This window comes from Bubalus bubalis, chromosome 2 (assembly GCF_019923935.1).
Source record: "Bubalus bubalis isolate 160015118507 breed Murrah chromosome 2, NDDB_SH_1, whole genome shotgun sequence".
Classification (NCBI taxonomy): Eukaryota; Metazoa; Chordata; class Mammalia; order Artiodactyla; family Bovidae; genus Bubalus; species Bubalus bubalis.
The window spans coordinates 82,562,833-82,574,006 of NC_059158.1; the positions used below are offsets into that span (position 1 = coordinate 82,562,833).

The 11,174-nt window shown below is 39.5% G+C and overlaps 1 long non-coding RNA gene across 1 annotated transcript; it reads right to left on the reverse strand.

The window, feature by feature from the left end:
* Positions 1 to 6,753: 6,753 nt before the first annotated feature.
* Positions 6,754 to 10,858, reverse strand: LOC123331115. The gene is made up of 3 exons (XR_006547578.2): positions 10,645 to 10,858; positions 10,223 to 10,270; positions 6,754 to 6,885 (listed from the first exon to the last, which is right to left on the reverse strand). It is a non-coding gene; the product is annotated as an uncharacterized LOC123331115 (long non-coding RNA).
* Between the last annotated feature and the right edge of the window lie 316 nt (positions 10,859 to 11,174).

Sequence of the window (11,174 nt, forward strand, 5' to 3'; positions counted from 1 at the left end):
TTACAAATCTGGCCCTGTGATACATTATCTTTCTCTGTAATTTAGGGGGGAAAACTTTCAAACTGAATGGACATTGTTAAGGACATAATACAACAGAATACCCATAGCAGTTCCAATGAGCCTGCATTGTAGAATGCTAGAAACATGGAAATTGGAAGGAGAAAGTAGAACATCTGTTCTCCCAGCAAGACGTTTCCAAATCTGTTTTCCTATCTATGAAATGAGTTTGTTTTTGTTTCTTAAGCAGCCACTTATTCTGCCATTTGTTAGGTACTATCCTAGGAACTTTCTTTAAAGTATGTCTTTTATTTCTCAATAAACTCTCTAGAGAAATAATATTTTTCAGATAATGAGATGAAGCTCAATCTAAAATTTGCCCAAGCTCACAGAAAAATTGTCAGAACCTGGATTTTGTACCAGCCTTCCTAAATTGAGATGCTTTCCATAACTAAGAGAGACTGTGTCTGTAAGAAACATTCTCTTATCTGCATCTGGCTAGCAGATGAAACTGAGTGTTCTATCACAGAGATGGCGAGGTAATGAGGAACAAGACCTGAGTGGAATGAGCGTTCTTACAGATGTGGACACTACTAAAGAGAAGCCTGAGTGAGGAGCAGTGTAGTGCAGTGGCGAGGAATGTAGACCTGAAGCCCGACTGTCCTAGGTTTAAAGTTTGACTCTGCTACTTACTAGAAGGTTCACCTTTCTCCAGTTACATAGGCTCTCTGAGCCTCGGTTTTCTCATCCATAAAAAAGCATATCAGGATAATAACCTTCCTCGGGTTGTTGTTAAGAATTAAATGAGAGAACTTACATAAAACCTATAATGAATCTTACTCACTTAGGCTCTTAATAAATAGAAGCTCTATTATTATAAACTGAATGGGGTCAAGTAGTAGTTGCAACTGAGAAGAACCTTCACAGGAGAAGAGAGACAGCAAGGACAGCGGAGAGACTGACAGGGCCAGTCCGGCCCCTCGGAAGCACAGGCACATGGGGGTCAGGATTCTCAGGCGTGTTCTCCCTTCCCTTCTTGCCTCTTTCTCTCTCACTCTTTCAACCCCAACTGGAAATTGTGTTGCACTCTACATGCATAAATCTCTCTTCATCTAATTTTTGAACAGACTTACCCTTCCCTCCTCTACTGGAATTTTCTCCCTGCTCTCCTCTCCCTAATCCCCAGCTCACTGTCTCCAAGCCTCCCTCTCTAGGCTTATTCTTTCTCTCACTCAGTTATCAGTTTATTAATCACCTGCTCAGAGGCCCTGTCCGTGTCCACTGACACTCTATAAGGTAGCTATCCTGTCAGTCTGTACTCTGTCACCGTATTTAAACCCACTATTTAGCACTTGCTAACCTCTGATGTTTTTCTTGTGCACATGCCCGAGATCACACATCCAGGAAAGCTGGAACTCGAACTGAATTGCTACTTGAAGGAATCAGTTGCCATAGCATGTTCAATGAGAGTTTAGGGTCCACACGTAAGATGGAGGAGGAGGGATACAACATGAATGAAAGAATTTTTTGTGAATCTGGGGTTTGAATGCCACCACCCTCCGAATAAGGAAGCGGTTGTTAAGTTCAATGTCCTTTGACCTCAAGTCACCTAGTATGAAGAACTGGATCCCAAAAGGAAATAGCTTTCTTTTCCAGAAGTCAAGAACCTAGAGCAATTCTGGAAAGAAGGGTTTTATGCATGGACAGCTGAGGAAGCTAGGTTAAACTTTGCACTAGGGTAGATAATAGAATCACTTTGGAAACCAAAAGACCAGTTAAAACTGAGAGGAAACCTCCTAGTTTGGGTCTGGTGATAAGGGAAGAGCCTTTTAACAGGATCACGTAACCTGTGCTAGTGCTGATAAAGTAGAAAATGCTATTATTTTTTTGTTTGTTTTTAGTGAGAGATTGGCAACAGTGCAAGAGGAACAGCACATTCATCCTCTCTTGGTAGCAGTCCCATGTACCCTTTCTGAAGGGCAATTTGGTGCTATGAATTAAGGTTTCATCCTTTGACCAGGAAATCTCACTTAGAGAAATACATCATAAGAGACAGAAATTTTCTCAAGGTTTTTTGGTTTAAAAACTGATAAAAGCAAAAAGTTTAGGTTTTACGATTATTGTCAAAACATTCAACATAATTGAAGTGGTTGAATATATTAGTTTACCTGATAATGTGGTCATCAAAAGCTGTTTTCAAAGATTTTTTTTTTTTACTATTCATGTTTTAAAACTTTTTTCAAAGATTTTTAACTGCTGGGTGTCTTACAAATAATAAGTGAAAATTCAGGAAACATAACTTGATATAAAATTAATTTGCTTAATAATAATAAGTAGATGTATAGTGAAGTGAAAGTCACTCCGTCATGTCCAAGTCTTTGCAACTCCATGGACTGGAATTCTCCAGTATTCTGCAGAATACCAGAGTGGGTGGCCGTTCCCTTCTCCAAGGGATCTTCCCGACCCAGGAATCAAACCAGGGTCTCCTGCCTTGCAGGCAGATTCTTTACCAGCTGAGCTACCAGGGAAGCCAAATAGATGTACACATAGATATATATACACATAGACAACACACAACTACTGAAACTAATGCAGTTTTTAACGGTAGTTATATCTGCCTGATGAAATAGTGATGAGAAATGTGCCATTTTTGAAGTTAACTGCAATGAACACATACCCCGCCCCCACCCCCCACCCCATTCCCCCCCCAAAAAAGGATGTGTTTTCCTTTTAAAAAAAGGATTGCTTTCTCAAAGATGAATAGAAAAAAACTAAACAAAAGCTGACACTGACATTGTTTCAACTCTTAACACCCACACTTTACTACTAATGGCTTGAACAAAACCTAATCTGGTTTATTTCAGTTGTCAAAGAAGATTCAAGAAGTAGCAGTTAGAGAAATACTCTGCCAGAAAATGGAAATAGGAGAGTGCTGATAGCAGCAGTGATAACAGGAGAGCCCAGGAGTTACTAAGGGAGATGTGAGTACCCCATGGAAATGAGTGAAGAGCGCACTCCTGCAACCACAGGGGAAAATAAACGCGAGTGCTTCCCTGGTGGCTCAGTGGTAAAGAATCTGCCTGCCAATGCAGGAGACACAGGTTCGATTCCTGATCCAGGAAGATTCCACATGCCTTGGAGCAACAAAGCCTGTGCCCTACAACTATTGAGTCTGTGCTCTAGAGCCCAGGAACTGCAACTGAGACCACGTGCAGCAATTACTGAAGTCTGTGTGCCTAGAACCTGTGCTCTGCAACAAGAGAACCCACTGCAAGGAGAAGCCTGCACACCGCAACTAGAGAGTAGTCCCCACTTGCCACAACTAGAGAAAACAGGCAGCAACGAAGACCCAGCACAGCCAAAACTAAATAGTAAAAAAAAAAAAAAAAAAAAAAAAGACTGCAAAACCCACTTTCTGCACTTCCTGTGATTCTGGTAACAGTTTTAATGATGATCCTACCAAACGTAATTAGTATGAAGCCAGAGGAAATAAGCGAAATCACACGGCCACAACAGTTGTGTGGTGTGAGACCTGGGCAGGGTGACCCAACTGACCAGGGAGCAGAGCAGAAGCTAACATTCTGGGTCACACACCTCAAACTGCACCCCTTGCAGGAAGAGGACCCCTTCCTAATTTGAACAAAGTACAAGTGGAAGGGGAGGAACTAGAGACAGGAGAGCAAATTATTCGGCTGTAGGGCTGAGGGTAAGGGAGCAATAGAGTGATGGCTACAGAAGTTTTTGAACGATTTTTATTTTCTGTTTTTTAAGACAGGAGCTACTATACTCGAGTATCTTGGAATATTTATGAGAGAAAGTAGATACTGAAAATAGAAGAGGAACCTAGGAAAAAAAAAAAAGAAGAAGAGGAGGAAGCCTGAGGAGGAAAAGGGGTCCAGGGGGTGGTTTAGAAGAATTGGAATTTAGAGGGATGTGTGATTTTTGTAAACAGAGTAAAGGAACAAGATCACTGTAGAAAGAGTTATTATATATAAAGGTGGTCCAGGAGCCCTTATGCTAATTGGCTCCATCAGTTTTATAATAATTAAAATGGACTTTGACCTAGAGGCAGAACCATTCCTTCCTATGCATGGAATTTGGGGGCCTCTGTTTCCCTTGGGCTCTGAAGTATTTTTCACTTACTTCCAGTTTCCTGTTTGTGGTTGCTGGGAGTTTGCCTGCCAGATTAAATGGGGGTTACAGTAACATCGTAAATCATAGTTATGAACAAAAAAAGTGTTACCCACCTTTTAATACTCTTAAGAACCAGATGTTTTCCAGAGAAATGCTTGACTCTACAATCTGCCTTGCAGTGCACATAAATGAATCTGGCATGCTGCCCATAAAAGCAATTTGATCCCATAAATGAGGAAAGCTGAGTAATGAGCAGGTTCTAAATGTCTTCCTTCCGAGTGGTATAACCTTAGAATCTATGGCAATCTTTAAACCAGGCTGTTTTCAAATAGTGTGTATGTTATTTTTATCTTCAAACAAAATTCTTTTGGCAATGTAAAAGAAACTCTGTTTTTAAAGAAACAAGTATATTTTGAGAAAGTAATTACTATTTGTTTGCTCCAAAGCCAGGCTAGTTTTATTTTTAATTGGTAAATGATGTAAGAAGCTTCCCACCCCCCTCCAAAAAAAAGAGACACTTGAAACACTAAGAACAGGGCTGTGAAGTATGCAGTAGTATCCTCACTTATAATGGGTAATAGGTCCTGTTTCACAGATAGAGATTAAACTTTTTTGAAAAATACATTAAGCATAACACTGGAGGAAAAAAATGTGCTAAAATGCTAAGCAGTTACATAAATGTTCTTTTTAAGCAGTTTAAATACTTGAAGTTACTCTAGTCAATGAATGAAAACTCCCTGACATATACTTCCTTGAAAAACTGTTGGCAAATTTTTCACATTAACTTAAGTCACACGCTGTAAAGGATAGTTGGAGGGGGATACAGGGATTGGGAAAAGTCCAGAATATTGAGAGTACCCAAGAGCAAAGTTAAAGTGATGGACCACTGACCACATAGATGCTAGGGGAAGAAATGGGACCAATGAGATGTGTCTAGGTCCTGATGTCACTTCTCTGTGCTAAACAAGTGACTCTACTGTGGCTTAAGACGTGTAATATCTTTTTGCATTGTTACTGCTGTTGCCATAGATTTCTTAAAATGTAAATATTCATTATTTTAGTTCCAATAAAAATCAGATTTTTTCCAAAGAAAGAAAATTTGATTTTTTTTAGACTTTTCATTTGGAAATCATTTCAAACTTAAAGAAGTTCCATGAATAAGAAAAGTACAAAGAGCACCCACATGCCATTTATCCAGGTACTAAAATATTGTTAATATTTTACCTTATTTGCTTCATCATTTGTGTCATCTCTGTGTGTATACAAATTTTATACATATGTTTGCACACGCACATATACATGTCTATGCATAAATTTTTTTTTCTGAACACTTTGAGAGTAAGTTGCCTACATCATACATGCCCCTATACTCCTAGGTACATCACTGCATATTTCCTGAGAATAGGGATATTCTCCAATATAATCACAGTACAGTTATGAACATCAGTTAGTTCAAGATAAATACAAAACTTTTAATCTGCCACTCTTTACTGCCAGCTGATTCAGTAATAATCCCTTACAGCATCTTTTCCCTCAAGTTACATTCTGGGATTGGATATTACATGTCATGTCTTTAGTTTTGTTTAATCTAGAGCATTTCCACAGCCACCTTCTGCCTTTTATAAAACAGCCATTTTTGAAAATACAGTTCTCTGACCACCCCCCTTTTAAATGCGAGTGTTCCTGTGTTTTGTGTGTGTCTGATATTTCCCTGAGATTGGATCTAAATTGAGCATTTCTGGCCATAATATTGTATAAGTGAAGTGATGTCCTCAAGGTGTCACATCTGGAAACATACATGTCCATCTGCCCTCACTGGGGACATTAATTTTGATTCCACAAGTCACATTTTTCTACTATATAGTTGTTTTTTTCCCTTGCAACTAATAACCAATTTTTGAGGAGACATTTTCAGATCATACAAATATTCTGCTCCTTCAAAAATTTCCCCTAGATTAGAATGATTCCTGCTTGATCTGATATTCACCATGATGATTACAAATGAAGACATTCTAATATCACTACTTTCTCTAAATATTCCAGTCAGCCCTTAGAATTTACTATAAGCAAGAGCCCGTTCCTTATTATTTTTTACTTATTTAATTCATCCAGTATTTACTATATGTGTTCATGAGTTCCCATTTTTTCAATGGTTCATAATTCATTAATGCCTTTAATTATTTTGGTGCTCAAATGGTTTCAGATTTAGCCAGCAGAAGCCACGTCATTTGTCTTTTTTTTTTTTTTTAAAGAACTTTCCTACTTTCTAACAACAAAATATCCCAGCTTCAACTTCTAATTACCCTGTCCCAGCCTGCAATCAGCCATTTCTCTAAGCAGCCCTGGTTCCCTTGAGTGGGGCAATGTATTAGAAATCAAGATCTTAGTGCAAAGTGTGTTCACTGCCACTTTGGATGAAGTGCTTCTAAAGCCTTTCAGCAAATAGAAAATATATGCATGTATACATGTGCATACATATATGTGCATATGTCTGCACACATGCATGTATATATGTGCATATATATATATATACACATGCATATACAGGTGTAAAACACACATACTGCAACATTTTAGCAGTCACAAAATTATACCAACTCTTCCAAATCCAATTTATCACCATAGGGTTCTTTCTGTGTTCCCCAAATTTTCATTTGCATGTCCTTTCTTCCACAGTGAGACCCTGAGTCCCAACAACTTCATCATATTTGTTCATTTCTTCAATCGAGGAAATAATTTCAGGATTGCTTCACCCTAAGACTCACAAAAAAACAAATATACTGAAAAGAATTCAGGATTTTCCCCCCACTTTTCCTAGTACCATCAATTTTGATTGGTTTTAATGTTTATAAATTTGACAACATATTTTAAAATGTTACCATAAGCATTTCCCAGTGGTATGAAGTATTTTAAAAATCAAACTGAATAATTTATTGATGACAGGAGGGTGTGTTCTGCTCCCTAGACCAGCTTTGCAGATTCCTTCCAAATATTCATCTACTTGCAAAATAAATACTGTACCTTCCCACACCAACCAGTGTCATATTAATGATGCCTTGGCAGGAAAAAGAGTATGAGACTGGAGCTTAAGCAAAACATCATGTGCTGAGGACTGAGAGGTGAAGTGTTTTTGTTTCTCAATAAAATATGCAGTATATATATATGACTATAAATAGATTTATTTTTGTTTGCCCTTAGGTATTTTCAGACCCTTTGCTGTGATGGTTTACATGACAGCTATAGACATCTCTAAAAACAGGAAAATTTTCTTCTGAGACTGTTAAACAAAATACTAGTTTCTGGTTTATAGCAACTAACACCATTTTCCCCTCAACCTGCTTTTTCAAACTGCTGCCTTTTTTCATTTTTTCATTGAGTGAATTGTGGTCATTTCTTCAAAAAGTCAGATTTATTTCCCCTATTCTTTATTTTTGTATTTACATTTTATATCTATTTTCTTGAGTCCTACGGCCTCACAAAATAGTTTCGAATAGCAGAGCTGCAGAGATGATGGGGAGGTCAGCTATGTTAATTTCAAAGCGCCCCAGTCTTCCATGTGGGGTTGCCTAGCAACCCATCTCTCAGGCCTCCTTTGTGGATATGAGAAGAGGAAGCAATTCTCCTATACACTCTCAAGCCGAGATGGTTTTTATAAAGTGAAAAACCTTTTGCAAAGGCTCCAACGCAACCCCTGTCTCCTTTTCGGCCCACTTTGTGCACTTCACACATGATGAGAGAAATATTCCACCTTTTGATGTTTTAGATCTGACACATATAAAACAGAGCTATACATGCTACAGTCAAACAGTGAAAGTGACCTGTATCCCTATGTTAAATTGAAGCACATTAATTAAATCGCTCGTCGTCCCCTTTCTCTTACATGAAAGCATACTTACCCCTCAAGTTCTAAAAGCCAGTTATGTTAAATGAAACTGCAACTGCCTGCTGAGCATCAGTTACCATAGCGACGTGAGGCGGGAGTGTTTTCCTCCTTTAGGCACAGGATGGCTGAAGTGTGTTCAACCAGGGACTCAAGCAGCATGTTGACTAGAAATCAGACATCTGGGAAGAACCTCCTCTATTCCCTTTTCTCCACAGTAACTTGAAAAAAATAACTAACCCCTCTGCTATTCCCTAAGCTATTAGCTTTTTAGAAGTAAACTTCAGTGGCAGAAGTGTCCTACCTTAGGGCATATAGGAGAAGGGAGAACAATGACACATGCCAGGAAAGCCCACGTGAACAGCTGAGCCACGTTGAGACGAGTGCTATATAAGATATGCTGACTTTTCAGACACTCTGAAAATACACAGCGAAAATAACAGCTAGAAATCTATGCATTTCCACATTGTAACAACACTGACATACAATTTTTGAACCATTTATGATTCCCTAATATTTTGTGGACTTCCCAGGTGACTCAGTGGTGAAGAATCCTCCTGCCAACGCAGGAAATGAGGGTTCGATCCCTGGATTGGGACGATCCCGTGAAGAAGGAAATGGCAACCCACTGCAGTATTCTTGCCTGGGAAATTTCATGGCCAGAGGAGCCAGGTGGGCTACAGTCCAAGGGTTTGCAAAGAGTTGGACATGACTTAGCAACTGAGGACATGCATAACCTTATTTTCTAGGCTACTGATGCTATTCAGAAGAACATTATGATTCAGATCCATATTGTTTTGTGAAGTCTTTATAACTGAGAGTTAAATCAGGTATAAAGCAAATATCCCATTCTCACTTGCCTCCAGTTATGGCTGAGAAAAGGAAGGCAGTAGAGCATTTGAGGCTTTGAGGTCAGACAACCTGACTTTGCATCTTTTGCCACTTATCAGTGTGATTTGGGGAAAGTTTCTTTCATTGCTTAAGTCCCAATTTCCTAACACTTAAAAGGGGAATGAAAAGACAATTGTTGACAGAATGAAATAAGAAAACATATGTAAAGTACCTGGCATTGATAAGGGGTTAAACACTGATAGCAGGTTTTATGAGCTTAGCTTATCAAACACAGCATTCAATCATTAATGAACACTTGGGCCGCACCCAGAAGTCTGTTTGATGTGCGATGGATAATAAGGTCCAGTCAAGAAGAAGGCAGGCAAATTGGGGATGCCTACTGGCAACCCACTCATGTTCTTGCCTGGAGAATCCCAGGGACGGGGGAGCCTGGTGGGCTGCCGTCTATGGGGTCCCACAGAGTCAGACACGACTGAAGTGACTTAGCAGCAACCGCCTGGTTGTCCATCCTGCGGGCATTCCAACTTGGTGCAGCATTCCCGCCAATATTCTGTCCATACTAATATGGCACTCCTCATAGTTTGCCTCCAGGGCCAGTTTTATAGGGTAAAAAGTCTTGCTGCTATGTTACAGTTAAATTTTGCTATTCTAACCAAACAGGTGTTTCCAGCACCTTCAGTCACCGTATTCCTCAGACTGGAGATTGCCTTTCATGGGCAAAGTTAAAACAACTCTGTGGGAGAGGGAGAGGGTGGGAAGATTTGGGAGAATGGCATTGAAACATGTAAAATATCATGTTTGAAACGAGTTGCCGGTCCTGGTTCGATGCACGATACTGGATGCTTGGGGCTAGTGCACTGGGACGACCCAGAGGGATGGTATGGGGAGGGAGGAGGGAGGAGGGTTCAGGGTGGGGAACACATGTATATCTGTGGCGGATTCATTTTGATATTTGGCAAAACTAATACAATTATGTAAAATTTTAAAATAAAATAAAATTAAAAAAAAAAAAAAAAAAACATGTGACCACCAAAGAAAAACTTCCAGAAGATCTATCAAAGTGCCTATTCTTGGGCTCTCTTCTCTGGCAACAGAATATCTTCTGATGATTTATTAACAAATTATTGACATCATTCTTAGAAAACATAACCTGTGAACAATTCAAATCACTTAGTCTTACCCCTTTATTCTAGACATAAGGCACAGAGTTCAGGGACACTAATGAATTTATCTAAATCATATGCAGATATACCTATACATGCACATGCACACATGACACCATGCAGACATGCACACACACTTGTAAATACACACACATATATAAAGAGAATAAATTCTATAGACTTTTTTCACGTTTACCTCAAAGTTACTTCCAAGCTCCTCATTATTAACAGTGATCACAGTTTGCTAGAAATAGAAACCAACATAAGATGTCCTGAGTTAAGGGTAAACTTCCAAGGATCATGAGGCTTACTAAGGTCAGCACTGAAGCTAAGAAGCAGGAAGCACCTGGAACCAGGACTGAAATCCGGGCAGGACTGTCAACCTCTGCTGCTTTGGCCGTGTCTGTATCCACATACTTCAATACTCACTGAAGACCGATTCTGCACCGGGCAAATTGAACCCTCACTACACAGACAGTCAGCTCTCACAGACGTTTCACTGCTCCTGTCCATGTTACAGATTTAGCCACATGCAGAGGCTCAAGTATAAGTCTCTTAACCCAGCCCCCATCCCACTCTGGTGAGGAGGGAGGCCACCCAGTGCAACAGGTCACTCACCATGCCCAATGGATCAGAACACTGCTGAGCAGACAACCCCGTGGGCTCCTCAACAAGCACGTCATCTGATCCTTTTGCACCTCTCCCTCCACAGGACTTAAGCCAATATTCAAAAAAAAAAAAAAAAAAAAAGGCACCCAAGCACTAGCATAGATGACCAACTATGCAAAATAGCACAGATTTTAGTTTTAAAAAATGGAGAAAATAACTCTAATAAAATAATTTTCAATGTGATGAATTGCTTGTTCAAAATCATAATTCTTCCACCTGTTTTCTTTCTACTAGACTTATACTGTATCGGGCTGTACTATTTCAGTTTAACCAGAAAATTAGTGGAGCCTGTACTGCTGAGAGTCTCAGTAACATGATAACTGCCCAGGCCAGTACATTTCCAAGTCAGGGAGAAATCCACCATAAAGACCCCTACTTCTCCAAATCGGTTAGTACGCAATTACAAATATGTTGATGTATATCAAGACTTCTGACCTTTATACTCCTTCCTCTGTGCAAGGTGGCTCTTACATTTACAC